General features: G+C 45.1%; 1 long non-coding RNA gene across 2 annotated transcripts in view; it reads left to right on the top strand.

The window, feature by feature from the left end:
• Window positions 1-22,970, top strand: part of LOC142012008 (uncharacterized) — a 56,564-nt gene extending 33,594 nt beyond the window's left edge. The window contains exons 2-3 of one of the 2 annotated variants that reach the window (XR_012645243.1): window positions 16,626-16,739; window positions 22,866-22,970. This is a non-coding gene — a long non-coding RNA (uncharacterized LOC142012008). Of the gene's footprint in view, window positions 1-16,625; window positions 16,740-18,588; window positions 22,604-22,865 lie in introns of those variants that run through there. The other variant, XR_012645242.1, reaches the window with a different exon arrangement.
• Window positions 22,971-27,569: the final 4,599 nt, after the last annotated feature.

Here is a 27,569-nt window from a genome sequence, read left to right as displayed (position 1 = left end):
TTCTGGCCACACAAGCTTCCGTAGCGACCATAAGTGTCTAAAGCCAACTCTGCTGATCGTATTTTTCAGTGTCGCTGTTTTTATATCATCTTGTCTCTTTGCCTGGGTCTACATGGAACAGCTCTCCCAGCAGCTCCTTGCTAATGAGCAGCCTCACAATTGCAAATGGTTGCTCATGAGCTTGGTCCTGCAGCTCATTAGCATAGCTGCACGAGAGCTCGCTATCAGCAGAGTGGGTGCTGGCAGTAAAGAGGACGTGTAGTTGTGTCCCTGCTGGCAAAAAGCCCCTCTGCCACCTGCTCCTTATGCCTGAATTAGTTTGTCACAAGCCTCTTATGCCTAACTAATTCAGGCATAAGGGGCTTGTGGCAGACAGGCTTTTTGCTGGCAGAGGCTCATCCACAAGACCCCTTTACTGCTGGCACACCCCTGCCAACAGCAAGCTCTTGGGCAGCTATGCTAATGAGCAGCAGTACTGAGCTAATGAGCAGCCATTTGCAATTGCGAAGCTGCTCATTAGCATGAAGCTGCCAGAAGATCTGCTCTGTGTAGACCCAGCCTTCAAGCTCACAGTCAGTTTGTAGGGTCAATTTGTAGTTCATAGGTCGTGCTGGATACTTCCAACATCCATAGCATCTTTCTATCTGCTGCCATTAAGGAAGCATTTATTTTTCAGAAACACTTCCAGCTGGCATGACATAACCAAACTTCCAGTATTAGGAATGTTAAGGTTGTTGCCTCTTAGTTGTTGGAAGAAATCAAGTTAAGGCTCAAGACTTTTAAGTCCAACTACTTCTAGTGTGTGTGAAGGTCCTAAATACTTTTGAGAATTTGTCCTTAAGTCACTGTACATTTTGCATGTCTCTCTCTCACTCTCTTTCTCTCATTGCCCTGCTGGCGCTCCACAGGCCCCTCTGCTTCTTTGGGCTCCGTCTGAGGGGGCCCTCTGCCCTGGCCCTGCCATAATATGTACCAGTAATTTTGATATATCTGAGTTCCAATATCATCTATATTCTGTCATTTGGGTGGATGGGGTGGGGGCAAATGCCCCAAAAAGTTTAACTTGGAAGAAATATCTACTTGGTTCTGGTGTTTTTGTTTTAATTTTCACTCCCCAGGAAATTGTGGGAGTGGGACAGGACTTTCTTTTGGTTTGTTACATTTAATCAGTTTCCAAAGTGGGCTGAATTGATTAGAGTCAGGGTATGTCATGGTCATTGTTGTAAATATTACACCCAAATCTACTTGGACACATGACTCTCTCACATCATATGAGATCTGAGCCATTGGAGCCTCACCGATTTGTGGTTTTATAAAACCCTTCTGGCCACTGCTGTGATAAGGAAAGAACTATATTAGACCTTACAGCAATGCTCTGACTGCCTCAGTAAATGTTTTGAACATGCCACACCCTTAGTTAATTTTATTTTCCTTTAAATTAAATGGCAGACTCATAAAACTCTTTCCGATCCAGCCTCTAGAGATGGGCAGAGAGACTAAGCAGCAGAAGTCAGTTATTTGAGGCCTGGTCTTAAAAGCCTACAAGGTTATTTTGAACAGGTTCAGATTGTTTGTTTTTTTTTACATTCTTGCAACTAAGCATTTTTCAAGAGTTATTTATTTAACGGAATTTGACATAGAAATCACCTTCAGGTTCCAATGTTGTTTTGTAAATTTCAGCCTGCAGTGCTCTTGAAAGCCGAGTTATAAACACTTAAAAATAAGACTATTACAGTGCATGAAAGTGCTGATAGACCCTTAACTACAGGAACATCAGGGAACATTGCAGAAATGAGTGCATAAGGTACTTTCTTATAAAAAGAATATTCTTTTTGCTTTCTGCAAAGTAAAAGGATTTGAATTTAGGTTGCTACTGAAGTGACAATGTTAAACTAACCTAAAAATATAAGTGGCCCCTAGACAACACTTCTTTGTTGACTAAGCTGTGTAACAGATGGTGAAGTATCTAGATTGTAGGTCTGTGTATACAATATTGAGCACCTGCCCCCTGCTCCCATTGAAGTCACTGGTGAATCTTTGGGATCTCAATAAAATGAAGCTATGAGTGGGAGGCATTCATAAAGAAGAATAATATTTCCTCGACTAGTGGGACTGTGAGTAATAGTCTGATGAACCTTGTAAACTTCCCTGTTGAATCATCTCTTCTTAGTAATCTAGTCTGTTAGTTGCTTTCAGTCAGGCTGTCTGTAATGTGTAAGAACGTCTGGAGCACTTATACTGGTAACTATAGTCTCTAGGTACTCTTCGTTTGTGAAATAAATAGCAATTGTCCCTTGGATGACAATGGATGCTTACCTTACCTTACTATATAGGATGGTGTCAAGGCTTGTCCCTTCTCTGACACTGTGGCTACATCTACACAACAGCCCTATTTCAAAATAAGACACATAATATAAAATGATATAATATAAAATAACTATTTCAAAGTATCTTTTTCAAAAAACACAACCACACACAAAGGCTGTGGCCACACTGTCTTTCTGAAGGGGCATGCAAATATGGCTGCTGAAAATGCAACTGAGGCACACATTTAAATATCTCATGTCTCATTTGCATACTCATGCAGGATCTTGATTCCAGAAGAGCTGATTTCGAAAGCCAAAACAGCTGTGTAGACAGGGTTCATTCAAAAGGAAACTACACATTCAACAGCACACTACTTCCTTTAAAAATCAGCTCTTCTGGAATCAAGATCTCATGTGAGTATGCAGATGAGGTGCAAAATATTTAAAGCCACACCTCCTTTGCATTTCCGATCAGCCGCATTTGAATGTTCCTTCTGAAAGACAGTGGCAGTGTAGACACAGCCAAAATGTATTTCAAAAATAGCACCCAGCTATTTCTAAATAGTATTTCTAAGTCCATAGTGCTATATCAAAAAAGTGCCATTGGAGTCCATTAAGGCCTATTTCAAAATAGGCATTACTCCTTGGGAAATGAGATTAACCAGAATTGAAATAACACACCCACTATTTGAATTTATTAGAAATAGCCCATGCATCCATGGCTACGTCTACAGTTCATTGTGACTTCGAAAGGTACTCTTTCAAAATGCACTTTTTGAAAGAACAGCCTTCGAAATTGCGCATCCACATGCACAAAGCCATGATCTGCTATTTCGAAAGAGTGGCTCAGCATTTTGAAAGGGAGTGTCTACACAGCCACAGCCTCTATTTCAAAATAATGGGCCAGGAAATGCCATGGATGGGGTCACATGGCTGCAAAGCCCTTCCAGGGGCTCTCAGTAAACTCACACCCTGCAGGTGCTTCAGGCTGCAAGGCTTGCCACAACACTGAAGACCCTGTGCAAAGATGTGAGCTCTACCAGGGACACCATGCCCCCCCGCAGCTGCTCCTCAAGGGGGAGTTAATCTGGGCCATGGCCAGCCTGCTGACTCTGCTGTTTGCAGCACTCCTCCAGGAGCACTGGAGGGCTAGTCACACAGGCCCCCTCCTGTGGGCCATCTGCCAGGGGCTACTTCAGAGATCCCTGACCCTGCTGATTTGGCAACACTGAGTCTACCACACAAGCACCGACCAGGACCACCTTGTGCTGGGGCAATGGGGTGACAACCAGTGGCTACATAATTTCAGGATAACCAGGCAGACCTGGGAAGAGCTGTGCTACTGGCTTGCCCCAGCTCTGTAGCACCATGACACTAGGATGTGGCCCACACTTCTGTCGCAGAAGAGGGTGGTGAAAGCAGTCTGGAAACTGGCCACCCCAGACAGCCACCGGTTGATCAGCCATCAGTTTGGGGTAGACAAGGCCACTGTCAGGGCAGTCCTGTTTGAGGTAAGCCAGGCTCAGGCCACACACCCACCATGAGGAGGGGAGCCATTGGGCAAGAGAGGAGCAAGGAGCCATGGAAAAGGGCCCTGCAATGGGCCAGGAGAGGGGCTCTGCAAGGGACCAGGGACCACCCAGCCACACACTCACTGATGTGTCTGTCTTCCACCCCATGTAGGTCATCCAGGTGATAAACACCCTCCTCCTGTGCCAGATCATCACTGTTGGGGACCTGGAAGTCAGCCTCACTGGCTTTGTGGAGTTTGGCTTCCCAAACTATTTCAGTGCACTGGATGGGATGCACATAACCATCCAGGCCCAGACCACAGCTAAGGTGCTTTTGTCAACAGAAAGGGGTACCACTCTGTGGCCCTTCAGGCCCTTGTGGACAGCTGGGGCCAGTTCATGAGTGTGTATGAGGGCTGGTCGGCCAGGGCCAAAGACACCTGGGTGTTTAGGAACTCGTGGCTGGGGCACGGGATGCAGGAGGGCACCTACCACTGCCCCCACCACCCCTGTGGGAGCTCCCAGTAGGAGACATCACCATGCCCCCTGCATCATGGTCATTGCCACGTACCCCCTGCACCCACGGCTCATGAGGCCCTACACAGGATGCACCAACCTGTCCCAGGACCTTTTCAACACACACCTGAACTGGGTCAGGAACACCATCGAGTGGGCATTCAGGCATTTCAAGTGGCACTTTCACTTCCTCCTGACGAAGTTGGAGGACACCCTCCCAAATGTGGCCATGGTCATTGCAGCCTGCTGCACTCTCCACAATATTGTGGAGAGAAAACAGGCACCCGTCATGCAGGGCTGAGCTGCTGAGACCGGCACTGGGCATGAGCAGCCACCTGCTGCCCATGCCGCCAGGCGCAAAGGGACGGGGTGCATGTCATGGAGGGCCTGTGTGTGACCTGCCCACAGCCATCCTCCCCCAACACGCACCCCTGCAACCCCACCCCTCACTGCTCCCCAAATCACACACCTTCCTGCACTCCACCCCTATTACTCCCCCAACAGATGACAGGGACATGGGAATAGGGGTAGAACTTTAACTCTTTAAAACTGTTTCAGAAATAAACCTATAATATAAACTTTCCAAACAGGTGCCTGAAACCACATACAAGGGGGAAATTACATACAAGAGGGATCCGGGGTGGCACTGGGGGAGGGATCGAATTTGGAGGAGGGCACCAGCATGGGGGAGACTCAGTCATTCATCAGGTTGGGTGGCCTGAACCACAAGGATATGGGGGTGTGCGGAATCCTGCAGCCTCAGCCTCAGCCTCACCAGAATGTGCAGGGGAAGGACGGGGGAGCTGCAGGGGTTAGTGTCAGGTTGGCCACATTGGCCACCAGCCACTGCGCCAGTTCCAGGTGGTCAGCTGGGAGAGGTCTGCTGGGATCAGGGCAGCACCAAGAGGCTGTGGGATGGGGCTGGCAAAGGAGGGGGTATTTGTCTGAGGTAAGTGGCCACAGCCTGGGTGAGGGTTTCCAGGCAATCTGCCACCCACACCCACAGCTCCCACTCCAATGCCAGCCATTCTGGGAGCACAGCCATCGTATCCCTCATGTTAGCCTGGTTCGCCACTGCCTCCTCATCCCCTGGCAGCAACAGTGTCCTACCTGGCAGTGAGTGACTCCGCACAGCTGCAGGATGGGGTCAGGTGGTAGCCTGCTGTCCCTTGGCTGCTGGGGGTGGCAGACCTGTGGAGACAGAATGCGACAGAAGGATGGCCCATAAGTCCTGCGGCCTGAGCCCAGGGCCTGTGGCCTCCACTCCAATGGCCGCTGCCCCACCCTCCCCACTCCCTGATGGCCTGGGAGCCCCATGGGACACTGGACATGAGTGGGTCCCCAGATAGTGGGGCTCATACTGGGGTTGGTCACAACCCCATTTCCTCCCCAGCCATGCAGAATATGGGGCTGTGCAGGGTGGCAGGCACTGAAAGTAGGCACGGCCACTTAGATTCTGCCAAACTTATTTCAAAATAACTGCTGTTCTTTCAAGATAACTTGGCTATAAAGACATAGCCTCTGAGAGTGAAAGGTAGGGGCCTGCCAGAGACCATAGAAATATATTGCCTCTAGAGGGTTCTGCATATAAGCTTCCCAAGACCACAAATTCCCTGACCCTTGGAGGTAGCTTCCACTACCCAAGTGAGAAAAACCCTCTTAAAAAGCCAGGCAGACACAATTGGGATGTTTCCCTGTTGGGAAACCCCACGGGCTTAACCCTCCCGTAGGAGAGAGCTTGAAAACAAAGAGGAAGAAATTAAGCTGCAGTCTGATAGCGGATATTTCAGTCTTAGGCATACATATATACAGACCCTTCTCTAGGACATAGGAATCAAATCATTGTCTTAAAAATGTGATTTATTAAAAAAATAAGAGACATATGTGCTAAGGCATACTTGGTTGCTAGGTGTTACAGAGCAACAAGAAAAACAACGGCAAAAGGGGATAGATTAAAGCACAGAGAATCACTTTTGTAGGATTCAGTATAAAAGATATAGGCCGTGTCTACACATGCACGCTACTTCGAAGTAGCGGCACCAACTTCGAAATAGCTCCCGTCATGGCTACACGTGTTGGGCGCTATTTCGAAGTTGAAATCGATGTTAGGTGGTGAGATGTCAAAGTCGCTAACCCCATGAGGGGATGGGAATAGCGCCCTACTTCGAAGTTGAATGTCGAAGTAGGGCACGTGTAGACGATCCGCGTCCCGCAACATCGAAATAGTGGGGTCCGCCATGGTGGCCATCAGCTGAGGGGTTGAGAGACGCTCTCTCTCCAGCCCCTGCGGGGCTCTATGGTCACTGTGTGCAGCAGCCCTTAGCCCAGGGCTTCTGGCTGCTGCTGCGGCAGCTGGGGATCCATGCTGCATGCACAGGGTCTGCAACCAGTTGTCGGCTCTGTGGATGTTGTGTTGTTTAGTGCAACTGTGTCTGGGAGGGGCCCTTTAAGGGAGCGACTTGCTGTTGAGTCCGCCCTGTGACCCTGTCTGCAGCTGTTCCTGGCACCCTTATTTCGATGTGTGCTACTTTGGCATGTAGACGTTCCCTCGCAGCGCCTATTTCGATGTGGTGCTGCCCAATGTCGAAGTTGAACATCGACGTTGCCAGCCCTGGAGGACGTGTAGACGTTATTCATCGAAATAAGCTATTTCGATGTAGCGTGCATGTGTATACGTAGCCATAGTGTACAGGTGGTATATCAACCAGACTGAGAAGTCCCGCACCAAACCCAAAATAAAAAGTAACCTGATCACATCTGATGAAACATTTATTTTCTACTTACATATCTGTTTGCCCAGATCTCCTTGTGGCCTGGTTATTTATTGAAATCCTTAAGCCTTCTCAGGCTTAATCACCTCTGTGTGTCTTTCCCCTCTGGTAACAAAAAAGAAAAGTTTCCTTTGCAGGTAACTGCTTCAGTTCTAAAAATCCCCCTCTCTCTTCCCATTGTCTCACTTGGCTGCTTTCCAGCAGAAAGCCCACTCTTCCTGGATTGAGCACTTTACGGGCATTCATTCATGACAGATGGTTTACTCAAATGAATGGCAATGAGGTTCGCTTGATTACAATAGCACGTGTTCAACTGAAATCAACTTTACCATGGAAATATTTGCAATATGGCATAACTTCCCAAACTGGGGGGCATCAAGAAATTCCGGGTGTGTGTGTGAGAGGCTCCCCAGACCCTGCCATCAATCCCGCCCCCACCCCAAGAAAGAGCCCATGCTGGTGTTACCTCCTGTAAAAATGGAGGTAAGGATGACTTCCTGCAGTGTAAGTGGGGAAAGTCCCCCAGCTGCACACCAGAGCCGGCATCTCAGGAAGCACATGTGCTGCTTCCCCTAACCAAAGAACCAGCACATTTCCTGAAAAGCCGGGTGTGGTGCCTGCCAGCAACTTCCTTCTACTTGCTCCTTTCCTGCACAGGGGGCGGATGGGGAGTGGGAATCCTGGATCCAGACCAGCTCCAGTTGCTGAGGTGGTGTGTGGCTGCCATGGGAATCGAGGAGCAGGGAGTGAAGCCTGAGCAGCTGGAGTTGGTGCGGACCCAGAACTCAAACCTTTCTTCTGCCATCTGCATAGAAAGGGCAGCAGGTGGAAGGAAGTTACTGGCGGGCAACAGACGTGGTTTTTCAGGAAACATGCCAGCTCTTTGGTTAGAGGAAGCAGCACATGTGCTTTCTGAGACCCCAGGCCTGGTGTGCAACTGTGGCAACCCCAGGTGCCAGCCAAGCTGTCCCTTCTTCTCACCCAGACCCCCATGAATACTGGTTCCCTACCCCTTCCTTAAATAAAGATAATGCTGAAACGTTTGTTGGACATTTTATTTAGAAATGAAGCATGGCCAACAAACCCCCAGTTGGGGTCAAGCCTCCATCTGGCCATGGCATCAGAACACCCTGCACTCCCCCACACACCTCTGTCCTGAGCCTATCATACACTGGAAGCCTCCAGAAGAGGCCTGCACGTCAGCACATGTATTTTGGACTTCTTCTGGACTCCAAATCACATGGCCATATGCTAATAAGGCATGGAAAATTTACATCCGCGCCTCATTAGCATCTTCCGGGCTGATCATTACCATGCCACTTCCAGAAAAAGCGTCATGTGTAGATGCAGCCCCCTGGTTTTGTCAACAAAACATTCTAGTGTAGACATAGCCACACTGTTCAACTGTTACTAAAGCTATATAGAATACTATAATTTTCTATACCTCACAGTAGCTCTCTCTGGTGCTCAGTAGTCTCTAACATTAGTTCAAACTACAGTTCACAATTTTACACCATTGCTGGTCACAAATCTCATTAGAATTTGAATTCTATTAGCATTTCAACTTTCCCTTTTTTGTCTATTTCCCATGCATTCTGTGATTTTTCAGTGGAATTAATAGTTTAGGAATATAAAACAAATACACTAAAATTAATACATTATTTTTATCTATATTTTTTCAGATTAACTTTGAAAGGAATTTTTTGCTTTCCAGCTATGAGGCAGTAGACTATTGTGCATCCAGGTTTGATCCTATTGGTATAACCAAGGGAGTGAACGGTCGCAGCGCCCCCACAAACTAAAAGGTCCCCATTAGGAGGGTGATCCATTAAAATTATATGGTTCCCAAATACTCATGGGGGATGTAGTGAGTCAGTATGGCCTCCCGCAGACTCAGAGGCAGATGAGGCTGTGAAGAGGCCCTGGTGGGCGGGCCCGGAGCTAGGATACCAGAGGCCTGCCCCTCAGAGGGCGGAGCCCAGGGCTAGAAGAGCCCAGAGCGGGGCTCAGGGCTCATTAAAGGCTGGGCCTCCAGGCAGGGAGGACGTGCCTGCCCGAGCTCCCCGGCGCCAAGGGGAGAGGGCCTGTCGCCGCCCGGCCAGGCCGGAGGAGCAAGCCCCCAGCGGCTCCGAACAACCCCGAATCCAGATGCCCCAGGGGGACTACCCAGACTTCCCAGACCTGCCAGGGCCCTGATGCTGGCGGAGACCCCCCGTCTGGGAAGAAGCCCCAGGAGCGGCCTGCCCCAGAGCCCCAGCGGACCGCTGCAGCCCTCAGGCCCGGGATCGCCGCGGGTCCCCCGTGCTACTGCCGCCCGACTACCCCAATGACATTAAGATGGGCGACTGGTCGGAGCCCCCGAAAGTGGATGACCTGGAGGAGATCGACCTAGAGGGACCCCCTGACCAGATGGACTGGGACCTTCCACCAGTGGAGGTAGAGGTAGGAAGTGGCCCGGGGAACGACGCTCCCGAACCCATGGCAGTGTGTTGCGGCCTGGATCCCCACTGCCGTGGTCGTGTGTGAGCGACCCCCAGGGGCCCGGGCTGGGTCGCAGTGGAGTGGGAGGGCCTGTGACCCCCTACCCCCTCCTTGACAGGGCCAGCCTGTGCTGGGCCTGTGCTTAAGCCCTTGCGCTGGTGCCCCGCCCCAAACTGAGGGCTGGGCCTGTGCTTAAGCCCTTGCGCTGGTGCCCCACCCCAAACTGAGGGCTGGGCCTGTGCTTAAGCCACTTTGAACTGCTGCCCTGCCCTGGACTGAGGGCTGGGCTGGGATTGTACTGCTACTTTGAACTGCTGCCCCGCCCTGGACTGAGGGCTGGGCTGGGATTGTACTGCACTGGGAACTGCTGACCGCCCCAACTGAGTGCGGGCTGGTGCTGTAACCCCTCTTTGGTTACCGACTGCCCTAGGCCAAAGGCCGGGCGGTCTAGGACTTCCTACAGGGGACAAGTAAAGAAAGAAAAGGAAAAGGTATGGGAGCCAAATGGCCAAAATAAGGGAGCCAGGGGGGATACCTAGCAGAGAGCCCCAGACAATGCCCACTGCTCCTCAAAGGTGTCAAGGGAGCCAGTGGATGCTGCCCAGAGGAACTCTGCCCGGATTTGTGAACGGATGGTGGAACTCAAGTAGGCCCCATGATTGCAGTCCCCACCCCTGGCCAGCCTCTTTCCCCTGGTGTTATAGATGGCCACCTTGGCTGTGGCCAGGAGGAGTCTGACAAGGAGGTCCCGTGAGTTTGTGGGGCCGTGGATGGGGTGTGCCAGTATCAGAAGGTGAAGGGAGAAGTGCAGCCAGAACCTCAGCAGGAGGTTCTGAAGGAGCCGGAAGAGGATGTCCCGGTTTAAGAGGAAATGGATTATGCCTTTTAATTTATCTATATTAGCATATACTGAAGAGTAGCTCACTTTTCACTTATAATTCTTTATTTGTCCACCTTGAAACTAAGCTAAATGCATCTATTTACTTTTATGGTAGTTTAAGTTCCCCTTTGCTCATGGGGGGGAGAGGTAAGTAGGGGGAAAAAAGACTGGCAAATGTTATGTTTAAGATACAACATAATATATCAACAGCTATTGATATGTTATCTTGGCAGTTGTTGCTAGTGCCATACTTCTGAGAGATATTAAATGTATGGCCTCATTTTTCTTCATTCTCAAAAAAATGTTCTCAAAAGCTCTGTCTTTTTTTTTTTTTTTTTGGATTACTGCCAGGGTTTAATTCTATACTGACAGAAATAAAGCAGTGTATGTCGTTTTATATACTCTCAAATTCTCATTATTTTGTTTGGCTATCCATTTGAGAACCAACATTACTTAATATTGTTCTCAGGAAAAAGAAGAGCTATAGTAATGCCTATTAAAAGCAGTCGTATCATTGGGCTATTAGTCACAACATGTGTAGCTTGAAATGTCCGAGATGTTTAACTCAAACAATATAGACTTGGTCTTGGAGCCTTTTTTCTTAATTTCCTGCCTTTTAGTGACTTTACTGGTGCATCCTTTACATTCTACTAACACAATTCTATGCAATTAATATAGCAAGAAATCAATCAAAATTCTGGCTAAATATTGATTTTAAAAAATCTGGTTCAAGCATTTGCCAGCCTCAAAAGCCAAATGTAGTAATAATAATAATAATTATAATGCATGAACAACATTTTACACAGATAAATCACTTTTCTTCCTTTATTAGAATAATGCAGAATTCTCATATATGACAACTGATTTATTTTTACCTTGTATGATCAAAATGCCTTAAATTTAATTTTAAATTTTCAGAAAATATTCTGTTTTTAAATACTTTTCAACAGTAAACTGTGGCTTGGTTCTCTTTTCGGAAATTGATCTAAATAAAGGTTCTCAGGTTGCTTATAATGCTGATCAATTATTTTGGTTAATTGCTAATATTAATGCCATTAAACAGAAAAATTAGAAACGAATTTATACTGAACACAGAATTAATGACAGGTGCGATCAGGCATCAGGCCTGCCAAAGCAGTGGGAGGGTCAGAGGGGGCTGGTGCACTGGGCACTAAACTTCAAAGAGCCCCGGGATGCTGGCTGCCACCACTGCTACTTCAGCTGTGGTAGCAACCAGAGCTCTGAAGTAGGCTGAACTGCTGCAGCAACGCTGATGTGTAGCTCTGAGGGGGAGCAGGGGAGAGGAGCTGCAGGCACTGAGGGCTTATTGCCCATTCTGGGGACACAGAGTTGAGTCCCCCTTCCACCTTGCCCTGGGACCCATGGTGGCTGTTGGCCCTATTATCAGGCATTGTGTCAGCTAGGGTCTTGATCTTGCAAATATGTTCACATACTTAAATTCAAGCATATAAGTTGCCTGTCTGAAGCCATTGGTATTTCTCACATGTTTAACTTTAAGCAAGCAAATAAATATTTTCAGGATTGGGAGCTAAATTACATTATTATTGTCCATGTTTATTTGTGACTGGAACAGTTGCATGGCATTGCTTGGGTTCCTGGCTCATTTCATTTTTTGTTGTTGTTTTGTTTTTAAATTAAAATTGGGGGGGCAGGAAGAAGCTTCATTTAAATCATTGTTCTGGGGTGAGGCTAGTGATGAGCAGTTCAGTATGCAGGCTGCCCCTGGGAGCAGCTTCTCACTGAAGCAGCTTGGGGCCAGGTGAGTGCTGTGTCTCTGGCCACTTCAGCTCCAGCAGGCACAGCCCAGGGAGGTGGCCATGTCTGCCTGCTGCACTCTCCAGCCAGAGTGAGCAATACTGTGCACTTTCTCCTCACTTCGTGATGGGAGCTTCAGCCCTTCCTGCCCTCCCTAAAGGGCACCTGGAGGTGGGAAGCTCAAGGCAGAGGAAGTCACAGAGACAGGGGTAGGGACACACGCCCAGCCAGGTCCTTTCACCTGCCTGGTGAGTCTGTCTCTTTTCTGTTTGGTATTATGAGAAGCAAAGCTATTTCCGACACTCCTTTTTCATAGCACATCCAACCCCTTACTAGTCTTAACTTATAAGAGGAAGCTGCACCGAATTTGGTGGTCTTAGTTCTTACTCTTTGGGTAGTGTTCGTCACCAGACAGACAGACTCACAGATAAACTCTCTCAAATATATAGACGTAGCAAATTATGCTGAATTATGCCCAGAATTATTTGCATCCAGAAACTGTTAGTATAAAATTAGAGGCCAGTACTTGAGAGAGAGAAAGGGAGTCTTTAGAAGCTTTTGAAATTCTTTAGCAAACATATCACAAATCTGCTTCTGAGTGGTGTGTAAATTCACTGCAGTAAATTACATGTTTATATCATGTAAAGGTTTTAAAATGGTATAATTCTCTTCTAATTACACTGGATAAGAACAAAATAATGTTCTGCAATCAATATATTGGAATATGGAGCATACATGAGTAGTGTCCCAGAGCTGTTCAGCTTCTTCACTAAAAAGAAATAGAAATGGCTGTGATATTTAAAAGGCTTCAGGCAAGGACCTGATGAAGGAACGTTCATTGATTTTTTTTTTCACTTGTTTGATATAGTTGACTGTTCTGATGAAAGATTAAAAACTTTGGATTTTTTTTTCCAGCAGTTCTGGGTAAGCCTTCTTTAAGCTAGCTGACTGAGAGAGTTAGCCATTTTAATTCATTAGACAATCAAGGTGGTTGAACTTGACTTGTACATACAAAATATTTTGTTACTCTTTAAACCATTCCAATGTAAATATGCATTCACTCAGAAGTGAATGTTAACAGGGCTTGTAAAAAGAGAGGTGTGGGAGCTGATTACATGCTCTGTACATGCTTAGGACTCTCTTCCATTGGGAGAATCCCCAGATGCTATTTTACTGCGGGTTTGAGCTCAATTTGCACCACTTGCGTGGTGAAAAAGATGTGAAAGAAGGCAAAGAATCTGCCTCTTATTATTGATTGATATATGACTCCTTGAACTTTTTTGGGAAAAAGAAAATTAGCAAGTTGGGTAAAAGTTGTATACAACTGCCGAATGCATACCATGAAAATAAACAAAAAATAAAAATCAGACTGGAGTACAGATAATTCACTGTGACTAGTATTTTACTTGGTCACACGATAATAAACAGAAGAAATAGTCTAGTTTTTCCACGCAATGAAGAAAAGCCCACATATGGCCTGTGCTAACCAACTTGGGCTCCTGGTGCTCTGGTTGTGGGGCTGTTTCATTGCTGTATATACATCTGGGATTGAGCTTAAACCCAACCTTAGGATTCTCTTTTCATAGGGTCTTAGACACCAGACTCCTGCAAGAGCCAGTAAATTTATAAAGCAATTAAATAGGCCCACAACTGAACCCAGCAATCCCAAGTTAGCTGTCATGGGCCGGCTGAGGGTATTTCTTTATTGTGTAGATGTGCCATTGTTGTATAAAGCCCCCACAGAGTCTGTTAAAATGCAGCTGTAAGTTCTGTAACTTTCAGTCATTGCTGGTTTTAAACCCAGTAACTTTCTGTAAGCTTTGCAACAGTGGCTTTGTTTTGTCAAAGTATCTTTGTTCTATATGATTGTGTTTTGCTTTATGTGCTTTGTTTGCAGCAGCAGCTGGGTCTGTATTGAGTGTTAAAAGTTGATAAGATTGTTTATCGACACACTAAGTATAAGAAATCCTAACTTTTCCTCTCCGTAAAAGAAACTGCTTTCTCTATAGTGAGCTTTCCTTTGTGTGAGTGAGGAAAGTGTGATCTGGGTATGTGTGCAATGAAATCAGTCCCTGAAGCCAGGCTGTCTGGATGACCAGCTGCCAGCAGCAACTGAATGGGCAGAGAATAATAGGAGCTGAGTGGCCCAAAAGAACTCACCGAGGAAGAGGCCCCATCAAGAGAAGATCTAACTCCCATCTGCTGTTAGCCATACAAATTCCTGGGGCAGTGAGACAAGACAATTGCTATTGGACTGATAAGTAACAAGAGGAGTGCAAAGCTACAGTTCTGTTTCTTAACATCACCTCTCTGCAGGAGTTAGTTTCCCCAGGTTGAAAGGTGCTGACTGCTTCTGATTAGTACATTGACGAGAAAAAGAGCAAGCTGACAAGGTGGTACATTCAGATCACTGCCCAGGATTCATGACTGCTGGACGTGCTAGGCAACTCTTCAGCTGCGGGAGTACGTCTGTGTAAGGGTATGAGTACTGGAGGGTATAAGCACGCGTGGGCATGTGCTTGAAAGCTAGCTCCCCCTGTTCCTTTAGTACAATAGTGGCATTTAATAAAAAACATATACATATAATCCTAGGGTGGTGTCTAGTGTAAAATTAGGGTAAGAACTATTGGGTGATAATCTCAACACATCTAATTCTCATGTCAACCACAGAAAACCAGATGTTGATTTCACTGGAGGTATTCCTCATTTGCTTGTGTAACTGGGGAATGAATCACATGCAGAAGCATGATGACTTCCAACTCAAACATCTTAGGGCAAAAAGATTTTTGGACAGATGCTTTATCTTTCATCATGCAGATAACAAAATAAAGATTTGTGGAAGTATTGTGAATCAGTCACTGCTGCCTCTGAAAGCAATCTTTTCAGATAATCTTCCTTTGAAACTTTCCTTTCATGACTTTAGTGTGTATTTCTCAGTGCACGTGTGGTGTTAAATTAAGCCTACTTTTTCTTATCTCTCTTGTTTGACCTTTTTGACTTTTTCTCTTTGACTAGATGCTGTGTTTTGACCCAAAGTACTTGGGTGCTTTGCATACTACTTTCAATGACAGACACTGCAGATTTTTAACATCTTTTGTTTAAGAATGATTTTCCCTTTTGACCACCTGAGTGATACTGAATTTATTAAATAGATAGAAGAAATCTAAAAGGAGCAGTTGGATTTTATTGTAGTAGTTTTAAGTTAGGGTACAGAAGGCTTGCTCCTATGTTAATTTAAGTTAATGGGAAAGGTTGCATGGACTTCATTTCTGCAGGATAAGGTCTTTTCTCTTGCATACTTATTTATACTTCTCAAGAGATTGCTATCCAAGTTTGAAGAGAGTCAAAGAGATATTTAGGGGCATCTTTCAAAGTTCATTGAACAACACATTTCCACTTTTTCTACTACACACACTTTCTAATATTTACCTTTTTCTTTTCCATTGAATATTCCACCCTTAAATCAATAAAGGTGTCAATGTAATGAAAATTATATAAATTTCTTATTAATTTCAGACAACGAATGGTAGTCATAAAAGCTAAAACTAGTTAAATTAACTTTAATTTGGTAGAAAGAGACATGCTCCAATTCATTCTTTCCTTAAAAAAAAGTCAGTTAATATTTAATTTTAGATTGTCAAAGAATCCACTGTGGTTCTGGAATAATCTGACACGTTTATTAACTCCACATTGAGTGAAATCTTACAAAATCAAGGAAAAGATGAGATTAATTTAAACAGAACAATAATCCATCTGGAGATGAACCTCAAAATGTAAGGTGGTTTAGATCCCAAATATATGAATTTTCCCTGTCTGATTGGCAAACACTCACATCCAGTAGAAGAACACCACCCATAATCTTTGAGGACTTGTCGTGGCTTGGTTCTTCTCTTGAAAGTTGGATATCAGTCAGCTTGAGGTACTCATGACCCCAAAAAACCTTTTTATCATCCAGTCAAGTAGGTGAAGAATTACTGTGTAGTTCCCATAGTCACCCCTCTACTTTGTTCAACCAACAATAAGGAAAGAGGAAATAGTGCAGTCTTAATTTAATGGCATTCAAACATCAGTGGTTCAGGAGCCAACTTACCAATCAACATTACCCAAAAGAGCCACAGTAGTGTGAATTTATTGTTTCATTTATGACAATACATGTTCATATTTAAACAGTATGACAAGGGAACAATTTTGTTTTTACTAGTTAATAACTTAGTGCAAATTAATAACTTAATTGGTGAATAACATATAAAAGCTTCCTGATTTGATACGTAAATCACTGTTTTAATATTATGAGCTTCAGAGAGATGCAGGAGAAAGATTTAAAAGCCATTTGTGGCTCACAAGCCACAGGCTGAGTGTTATTTAAATATATTCTATCTTCCAGGCAGAAATGGTTCCAGCAACTGCTGTGAGCACAATGGAGGAGCCTCTCTGAAACACATACAATTGGTTCAAAAGGCGAAGGGGAAGAGTTGACCTACTTGCATCTGACTTCGAGGTAAGTTCAAATGGAAGACATCTTATTTACATTTATGAACGTGTTTCTCTGTGGCTGCTAGCCCAGCAGTAGTTACAGACTATTACATTTGCTGACTTAAAGCACCCATCTTCAGCACAAGGTGTACTGTAGACCAATGTTTTACTGTAAAATGTCCCAGATCTGATACATGCTTGCAACTGTAGTTATATAGCCAACAAGTGCTACACACAAGATTTCCCTTAGTTCTAGGTCTGCTGGAACTCCCTCAGGACATCAAAAAACATGTCAGAGATGGGAAAGGATGGTGTGCACATGAGAAACAATGGTGTTCTTTCAATAACTAAAGTTGACATTGGTTTGAGGTTCCTGAGATTTCTAATGTGCAGAAAACAGGAAACTCCCTTATGGGTTTTTCTCTAGGAACTGTGTGACTTCCTGACCATAGAGGGTTGTGGTATGTGCTTTTTCCCCATTTCTGTAGAAGGTTAACTTATGCACTTGACTGCATCTACACTAGCAAGTACATTTGAAAGTAACACTTTTCAAAATCCCCCACAGAGCGTCTGCACACAAACAGAGATCTGAAAGACTCTTTCAGAAGAGCAAATGTAAAGGTGCCGCAGATGGCTCTTTCGAAAGAGGGAGTCCTCTATGACACCAATCAGCTGGCAGGAAGCAGTGCCACACACAGCACAAGCAGAGCTCTATGGCTCAGGCGTCCGCCTGCATTTAAAGACTCAGGCTCCCACAAGGCTTCCCAGAAAGGGAGTTGAGAGCATGCAGGCGGCAGGGAGTTCATGCTGCTCCCCAGTACACTGCCTGCCATGACACCTCTGCCAGCCTACTGGCGCACTCCCTGGGCTCATGGCAAGACAGACAGATGCCCATCCACCCCAGGCCACCCCCCCAAGTAATCTGGGGAGCCCTCCCAGGAGGCGAGCCAGGCCCAAAGTGCTGGAGCCCTTCCTCAATGGAGGCCGAGCCCTGGGACTGCCTCTTCCTCTGGGAAGACAAGGAGATCCTGCATCAAACAGGGGTCCAGCACTACAATTCTGTGGCCTTCAAGCAGCTCTTGAAGGTCCTCACCAGCCAGGGCCACCCCATCCACACCCTGGAAAAGGTGAGGCCCAAAGTTAACGAATTACATGAGGGCTATTGCAAGGCCTGGGATGTGGCCAGATGGTTGGGGGCAGCGCCCACCAGCTGTCCATACTGTAAAGAACTAGACTGCCTCCTTGGGCTCAAGGAGGTGGGACCTCTGGCTGTCATCCTTGACACTGTAAAGCCCAAGACTGAGGTGGAGATGGGGACAGAAGGTGAGGACTGCTTGGGACCAGCGGCTAGCACCAGGTGCCCACGCAGGCCAAGGATGCTGGAGACCATCAGCCATGATGAGGCCTCAAGTGAGGGATCCCTCATCATTGATGTCCTGTCTGCGCTGTCCAACTGGGCTCCATCCACCTATGCCTTGCCTGAGTTCCCGGAGGGACCTTCAAGTAGATGTCATGCATTCTGGTAGCCCCTGGGCCCAGGGAGGGGGTGCTTGGTCTTTCCTGGGGTGGCCACAGCCCATGCACATGGCCATCTGCCCCAGTGCATGTGGAACCCAGATGGCCACCCTTCCTTGGGCCCTGGGGGTGGGGGCGGTGCATGACACTCAACACCATGCAGCTGGGACAGCACCATGGGCCACATAGCCCTGGAGGGACTGAGGGGAGTAGGGGAGCCTGTGCACATGCTACCCAAGTGGGAAACCCTGGGATCTGGACATCGCAGGGCCCCCAGGACAGGGAGGGGAGGGGCGGGGTCACAGGAACCATTACATGGGACTAATGGCCCATTGTTCTGTCCCCGTCTGTCTCCACAGCTCCAGCAGCTGGCAGCCAGATGAACCCCATCCACAGGCCAGGGAGCCTGACCACTAAGGGCAAGGGGATGCAGCTTGGACAGCATGGGGCCCTGCCAGGCCATCTGCCAGTGCCACCAGAGTGGAGAGGAGGAGGCAGGGGACCCTGCCACACTGCGGCCCTGTGGGACCTCACAGGTGTGCTGCAGGAGTGACTCATGATGGAGCAGCAGAACTGGGACAGGCTGGCAGACAACTTTGCTGCCCTGACCCAGGGTGTGACCAGCCACCACCCCCTTGTGAGCCACTCCCACACACCCCCTTCCTATTCCCACCCCACCATCCCCCATCACCCAGTCACCCTCCAACATCCCCTCTTGTGATATCCCACCCACTCTAGTCCCCTGTCACACCCCCCCTCACCTCACACACACTCCAGCCCCCTGACCTCCCCCCTGCACCATTCCCCCATGAGCCTAACCTCACTGTACTGGTCCCAACCCACCTCCCACCAGCCAGCCTTATGCACCTGGCCTGCATGCTGCTGGATAGGGCTGGCCAAGTAGCACCCTTGCCTCCTGCTCCCCTGGTACCGACCACAGCGAGGCTGTGGAGGCTGCATCACAGCTGCACCCCTACATCCCTGTGCTCCCAGCACCAGCCCATGCCTGCCCCAACCCTCAGTCCTCCTGGGGCATTGGAGTTGACCCACCCTGGCCTGTACCACCCCGTAAATAGTTCCACCAGCTCCCCCAAACCCCAGGTCATGGTTTCCCCCAGACCCCCATTCCCCCAACCGCCCTGTACATAGTTCCTTAACTCTCCTGCACATAGTTCCCCCATATCCCAGTTCATAGTTTTTCAGACAGCTGCTCGAAAGCATCCTTAGCCTCCACCAGGTTGTACAGGGTGCAGCATGCCCCAGCCACTGCCAGGATGCTGGGGAGGCCCACCTCCAGCCTGGTGAAGAGGCATCGGAAGCACCCCTTCAAGTGGTCGAATGCGTTCTGGGCCCAGTTGAGCTGCTCATTAAAATCATCCTGTGTCAGCTGGTTGTGACCCATGTAGAGCCTCATGAGCCAGGCCTGAAGGGTGTAGGGTGCATCCACCATGGTGCAGGGGATTTAGGTCCCCTCAGCCATCTGGTGGCCCAGCCCTGAGTTCCTGAACACCCTGGTATCATGGGCACAGCTGTACCAGCCCACACAGATGTCCTAGAACTGTCCCTTGGCATTGATGAGCACCTGCAGCACCTTTAATGGGGTGGCTGGCAATGGCCCCAGAAGGACTTGGCTACCACGCGACCCTGCCTGTGGTGTTCCCTGGCTGTTTACTTTCAAAAGGGCACCCTGGGACATGTGGACTCTCTCTTTTGAATGTGTGGTGGGTCCTTTCAATGTGGTGGGTTGTGCCTTCAGGCCCCATTTGCCTGTATGAAAACTCCTTTTTGAAAGGCCATCCTTCAATGTTCATTTTTGAAAGCTGTCCTTTCGAAAGAGCGTTGCAGTGTAGATGCGGCCAAAGTGAGCCAGTCAGCCCGGAAACAACATTTATTACCTTGGGCAGCTTTCATAACAATCTGGGCCACATTCAGACACACACCACGCCTGCCATTGGGTGTGAAAACTGAGACCTTCAAAACCAAAAGCACATAACTCTGCTATCTAAGTTAAAAGAGAAGTTGATCAGTGATGAAATAACAGTAGAATCGCTGGCCTTCAGATATCAAGGAAATCATATTACATATGCTCAGGCATGACTATGGAAGGCACAATATGCTTTTTGTTGGATTGGGGCATATCATTTAATAGATAATTGGTTGGTGTTTTTTTAATTAGCTCTCAAATTAGTCGAACAGAATTGTAGCATAATTCTGTGGTTTTCACTTCCTTAATTTGATTATAACGGTTGTTAAACCGTATAGGATTTGTCACTTAACAAGCAGTAGGAAGCTCTTAAGCATGCTGATCTGTAGGAAGAAAATCATTAAAATACACAGAATAACAGAAATCAGAAGTATGCTGCACAACAGAATTAGGTTGATAGGACCTAACTGCTCAAGGGCAGAGGTTATGCTATTAGAAATAAAAATAAAAATAAAAACTATTGGAAAATGTATCATGGGGCAAAAAATTATAAGTAAAAGCAGAGAGTTCTAAATTAGATTGGATAAAAAATGTATTCCAGACACTTAATTTATCTTGAGGAATAAAAACAATTTCTTCACTAAGTTCTCTGACTGAATAGCCACCATTAGGAAACAAACCATATTTAATGAATGACTGCAGGTTCAAAGGGCTAAGGCAGATTGCCAGATGCTACATATTGCAAATGAGTTGCAAAACAAATGGGACCAGACCTAGATCCAATTATTAATTTATTTCTTGTCTTGTTTATATGACAGATACTATTAACTTCATGTGAGATACTAGGACTTGAGAGATTTCTTTTCTGCTAGATAGAGAGTATAAATTTCTGAATATGTACCATAGAAAAGACATGAAATTAAATAGTAAGTTCCAAATTCATGAATGTGTATTTCAAATTCAATGGTAAACCCCACTGAGGTCTAATGTATAAAAGACTATCATTTAATGTCAAAAACAATTTGAATTAGTGTAAAATATAATGTATATTTTTACTGAATTCAGTGAATGTAATACCAACAAAGATGACAGTGGCTAATAATTATTGTAATAATCTTTAAGCTTTCTATTCAGGAAGGTACTTAAACAGGTATTTACCTTTTCACATGAGTAGTTCAACTGAAGTCAGTTAGGGGATTTGCTTGCTTTAAGTCATACACATTCTCAAGTGACTTGTTCTACTGATACTTGAATGCTCTATGACGTGTAAATACTTTCACTGAGATAAACAGAAATAGACTAGTAATTTCAGATAACAAACTAACCATCAGTCCAGTAGATGATTATACCCCATTGCCTTCACAGCAGGCATTCAGTTCAACATTGATGACTGAGAAATTTGCTAAAAAATCAACTTTGTAGGACCTTGATAGCTTTTAGGCTTTGTGAGAAATTAAAAGTGCCTGTAAGATCAGATTCAGCTGCATACAATGAGCATACACCTCTGAGAATAAAATTTCAGCATCAAAACAATGGCACTTCTGGTATCTATGCCATTAAGTGGAGCACCAGTGGGAATAAAAAAAAAAAACAAACAAACCAATAGTATTAGCATTTCTATGATGAAGCCCATTCCAATGAAGGAGCATACTGATGAAGACATCAACAACTTTCTGAATATTTTTTGTTCCCTATATTTTTTTCCAAATTTTTTCAACTGCCCACATGTATTGGACATTCAAGTACCAATATATGGCCTCAGAATCCATGTATTATTACAAGAGAGCAGGCTAATATAGCTCTACTGAAAGCAAGTTTGTGTCTGGCATAAGAAACAACTTTTTTTTAATTGGAGATACACAATTGGACCTTGGGAGACTGGACCTTCGGAAGTCATCTAGTGTAGTCCTCTGCCTTTGGGGCAGGACCAAGTACTGTCTGTGACATCTCTTTGTCCCAATCCCTAAATGTGCTCCTCAAGGATTGAGCTCACAATCCTGGGTTTAAGCAAGCCAATGTTCAAACCACTAAGCTATCACTCCCCCTCTCATAATAACAAAACAATAAAAGGACAACTTGTTAGGCTCTGAACATCTGAAAGGGACAGTCACTAAAAAAACTAATCCCAAACAAACATAATGCCCAGAAATAAAATGAATGATTGGTGCTCAAGACAGTTCCCTACCCCACCCCACCCCACCCAGGAATTTTAAATGTCTCTGAAATCATGCCTACCATTTTGGATTTCTCATGTAAGCGTCAAATTTCAGTTGTTTGATTATGTTCAATATTTTAAATAAGGCTATGTGCAAAGTTTAATGTAAGTTATCATATTCTAGTAATGAATGTATTAGATTAGTGACAGAAAGCAGACAAGGTTTTCCTTTCACTTTTAGACTAACTTGCTCTAAGCGTCTGCTGAACCAGTGTTCTCTGTGCTGGTTACATTTCGTGCTATCATTAAAGACCATTAATAACTTGGTAGGTTATACTGTCATCTAATTTATATATTGATAAACTTATTTAGTTTTTATTAGACAAGAAATATTGTCAGGTAGAAGCTGTTGCTCAGGCTGACCAACTTGAAAATGCCAGTAAATATATTTGCTACTTCAAGGGTAGGTTATCTGTCATCAAGTGCAAGATATAACAGCTCACAACCTTAGAGGACTCAGCTGATTTAATATATTAATCCATATGTACCTCACACAGGTAATGAAAGAGTTCACTGGTGACAGAAAAATTAGTGCTGCTGGTTGCACCTGGAGAGTAGACCAGTACTAAATGAAGATGAAGATGCTGTTAGAGGAGCTGGAGGGTGAGCATAAATGTAGTCTAGATAAGTGTGCCTTCAAGGACAAGATGGGGGGGGGGAAGAAGTGTTGTAGTGCTGGAGGAGGGGTGCAAAAGCAGAGGATGCTATTTAGTATGGCTCTCAGAAAGGGATTAAAGGGTAGTAGGCTTACAATGTCTGGAAGAAATCTAGGGAGACAGCAGGAAGTTCGTGGGTGCACATCTTGGCTGCTTACTTCAGGATACCTGCACTGGAAGGTAGAGCTGAGAGAAGGTCTGGGTTCCTCTACTGCTCTATTGAGAAAAGTGGCGTAGAAACATCCTGACATAAAAAGCGAAGGACTAATGAATGAGAAGGAGACCTCTGTTAGGTGTCTCTGCCCACAAAAGTGGAAGGAAAAACTTCTAGAGCCTCAGAACTGTTGGAAAATCTTTGTAGTGGGGAAACCCATGTATGGAGGGATGGGAGAAAGGGAGATTAATATTTGCTTCAGTTGAATTGATTAAGTTTTCTTTTTCCTTGGAAAGGTGAGACTACCTCTTCACCTGCCAGAAAGCTCAGGTTATGAAAAAGAGACACCTTGTTGCGGATGTTACAGCTTTCAGGAGCGGGAAAGAAAGCAAAGAGTAACTGCTATACCACAGCTACTTCACAAAGGGATAGCCCAGCTGGGAGGCAATTCTCTTGTGTTTTCAGTTTTCAGAATTCTGTTGGTTTCCTGTGTCACTTTTAGTGTGTGTAGGTGGCCAGTTAACAGTTTTGTTCCTGCACTTATTCTACTATCTGACCTTTCAGCTATTTTAGTCATGTACACATCCATTGGCTATCTAAGGCCATGTCTACATTAGCCCCAAATTTCGAAATGGCCACGCAAATGGCCATTTTGAAGTTTACTAATGAAGCGCTGAAATGCATATTCAGTGCTTCATTAGCATGCGGGCGGCTGTGGCGCTTTGAAAGTGGCGCAGCTCGCCGCCGCGTGGCTTGTCCCGACAGGGCTCCTTTTCGTAAGGACCCTGCCTACTTCAAAGTCCCCTTATTCCCATGAGCTGATGGGGATCCTTTCGAAAAGAAGCCCTGTCAGGACGAGCTACACGGCGGCGAGCCACGTCAATTTCAAAGTGCCTCAGCCACCCGCATGCTAATGAAGCGCTGAATATGCATTTCAGCGCTTCATTAGTAAACTTTGAAATGGCCATTTGCATGGCCATTTCGAAGTTTGGGGCTAGTGTAGACACAGCCAATGTATTATCAAGGAACTCTTGGGTTATGTCTCACTCATCTCAAATGTGCAGTCATGAAGGTTTGAGATATTCAGGAAGGATTTCTATATTACTGACCTTTCGTTGCACCACTGAATATAGGCTCATATGTATACTGGGCTTCAGGTTGGCATTTTTCCAATTTTAGTTTGGGGGGGAATAACTTCCCTTCCACTTTGCTGTCATTTATAGTTTGAATTCCTATCAATATCAGCTGAAGTTTTGTGGCAGGTCCATCCCATTGTTAAAATGACAACATAGCAAACACAGAAATGAAATTTAAAAATTCATGAAGCATTAGTATTCCACACTGAACTGTAGCAACACTGCATCTGCTGGATAGTATATTAAGACTGCATTATTTAGTATTTGCATTCTCTATCTCTTTTCATGAATGTTAATTAAAAATATACTCCACTGAGGAAACATGAGACTCCTCTATGATTTTAACAATTATCCATGATGCTTGCCTTGCTGATCAGCCTCAGTGGTGCTGGGTGGATGCATATCATTATTGATAACATGTGGAGGCCACCCTCAGAACTAGCAGCTGGTTTTTGTTTGGTTTTTATCCCTCCACCACTACCCTGTGCCAAAACAACTTTTCTGGCAGTATTAATTTGCAGACTGCCCACCTTAATTTTAGGAATGTCATCAATTGGAGGAATCCTGGAGTTACAGCATAAAAATGAGTGTTGTACCTAAAGCAAAGTAACCATGCATTTGGGTAAGATTTTTTTTGGGGGGGTGGCTTTATATCCATCTTATTTGCAGGTGTCTAGTTTTATTATTCAATGGATACTGATTATTAGCTTGTATATTAGGCAAAGAAAATATTGCATGTTAACCAGAAATCTCTCTGAAAGTGAGAGCAAACACATCTTCCATTTAAAAATTACACTCACAGGGGACATTAATGGGACAGTAAAATAACTTATTTCTTCGGAATCCATTTTGCACTGTACTCTGCTATACTGGGGTTTATATTTGCTCACTTGGGAGGTCATAACACTTGCAGTTATATACCGATGTGCTCATAATTTTTTTTTCCAAACCTAAAACCAAATCATTCAGTTTGTATGAAAACAGCTTTCTTTGTGGAGAGAACTCCAGGGCTTTTGTCCAGAAATTTGGCATAAAACTGAATGTTTTGTAGTAACCATAAAATAAAAATCCTATGCAAATAGACTTCCAAATTCCTCAAGGCTTAAAAAAAGCATTCATTTAATTAGTTTTTGTTACTTGGTAACTTTGATCCCAAAATACTCCATTAGTAGTGCACTTGTGAGAACAGGATATATGACCTTCTTCTGGACTACTCAGTAACATATAAAATGGCTTAAGGAGATGTTGGTGTGCCTGACTATAACTGAACCCATCACCCCCTCTCTCCCTCCACTCCCCCACCTCAAGACCTTTCTTTCAAATCCTAGCTTCTATTTTTGAGGCCTTAAATTAGTTAGATGGCAGCCATCTGAGATAAGCATGCCCCATACAGCCAGTACAAATGGTCTCCTCTAAATCTCCAAAATTTCTTAAGGATCCCCAAAATGGTACATGTAGACATCCATTGGCAAAGCATTACTAGTGGAGGGTCAATGAATGTGCGGTTTGTTCCATGTTTATCCTTAACATATACTTCAAGGGTCATAGAATGCTAGGGCTGGAAGCGACCTCAATAGGTCGTTGAGTCCAGCCACTTTTCCAAAGCAGGATCAACCTGAACTAAATCATCCCAGCCAGGACTTTGTCAAGCTGGAACTTAAAAACCTCTCAGGATGGAGATTCAACCACATCTCTAGGATACACAATGCAGTGCTTCACCATTCTCCTGATGAAATAACTTTTACTAATATCCACCCTACACCTCCCCTTCTAACTTTAGACCATTGCTCCTTGTTCTGCCATCCATAACTACTGAAAACAGCCTCTCGCCATCCTCTTCAGAGCCCTCCTTCAGGAAGTTGAAGGCTTCTATCAAATTGCCCCTCACTTTTTTTCTTCTAAATAACTAAATAAGCCCAGATTTCTCAGCCCCTCCTCATAGGTCATGTGCTCTAGCTCCCTAATAACTTTTATTGCCCTCCCCTAGAGCCACTCCAATACATCACCATCTTTTCTGTGCTGGGGATGGGGAGGAGTCAGAACTGGCTGCAATACTACAGATGTGGTGTAATCCATCCAGTCATCCAGGTCATTAATAAAGATGTTGAATGATACCAGCCCTAGAACTGATCCTTGGGGCACTCCACTTGAAAGTGACTACCAACCAGACATTGAGCCCTTGCTTGGCACCCATGTTTGTGCTTCACCATCTGAGTTTTCAAGTATGCAAGTAGAAATATCCAGTCACCAGAGTCTGTCCATTACAAAAGCTAGAGTTAAATGAGCTAACTGACAACTTCTTGTTTTTATGTGTGTAACGTCATATAATGTGAGCGCTTCAATGAGGGGGCAACCAAGCAAATAACGTATACCACTAATAAAAACACAGAGAAGCATATCACTGCTGGCTTCACCACTGACATACAAACTTTCAAGTGAAACATTTCACTGTCTGAAACCAAGAATTCTGTAAATGTTGATTAGCTGTAAAGTGTGCATGGATTGAGCTGGTGTCAAGAACTAGTGTTGTAACCTGGTAATCTTTCTCCATGTGAGAACCATACTGTGCCTCCAAATATCAAGTTAGCAAGCCAGATTGAAACAGAAGATTTGTCAGTAAGCGAGTGCATCTACAAATACTTGACTGAAGTTGCATTTCTTTGTTGTAGTGCTGATAGGGATCAGCATTTCTCTGGAAAAACCAATGAACATCATGCTTTACCTTCTCAAATAGGGATGCTGAACAGAAATTTCAGATGACCTGTCACAAACTGACTGGCCCTTCATAACATTAGTTTATTAATTTATAATTTTTAAGATTAAAAAGCAAAACTAAATGCCTATGGTGTAGAACTAAGGTTTCCTCTGCCTGCCTTGATTTAAACTTGTACTCAGCGCAGACCATAATATTTTGTTAGTGAAATGAGTTAACTTGCATAGATATTGGAAGCAATAGATTGAGGAACTATGCTGTAAGCAGAAGCACACAAAATATAAGAGCAAAATTATCCAGGAATAGTTCTCAGTTATGTGCTTCATTTCAGTAGAAACAGTCAGTTTTGTTAAAAAGTATTTTGTGAATTAAATGGGTTTCACAGTGGCAAGTGGACATACAGATTTTTTCTGATGTTTTTTCAGTGTGGAAATAACAATTTCACTCCCCACACCACCAAAAAAAAAAAAAACACTCAAAGCACTGTGGTGGAGGAAGTGAGAGTGGGGGAAAAAAAAGTTTCCGTATGAAACAGACATGGT

Source organism: Carettochelys insculpta, chromosome 4 (genome assembly GCF_033958435.1).
Source record: "Carettochelys insculpta isolate YL-2023 chromosome 4, ASM3395843v1, whole genome shotgun sequence".
Taxonomy (NCBI): domain Eukaryota; kingdom Metazoa; phylum Chordata; order Testudines; family Carettochelyidae; genus Carettochelys; species Carettochelys insculpta.
This window is presented reverse-complemented; position numbering and strand designations above follow the sequence as displayed.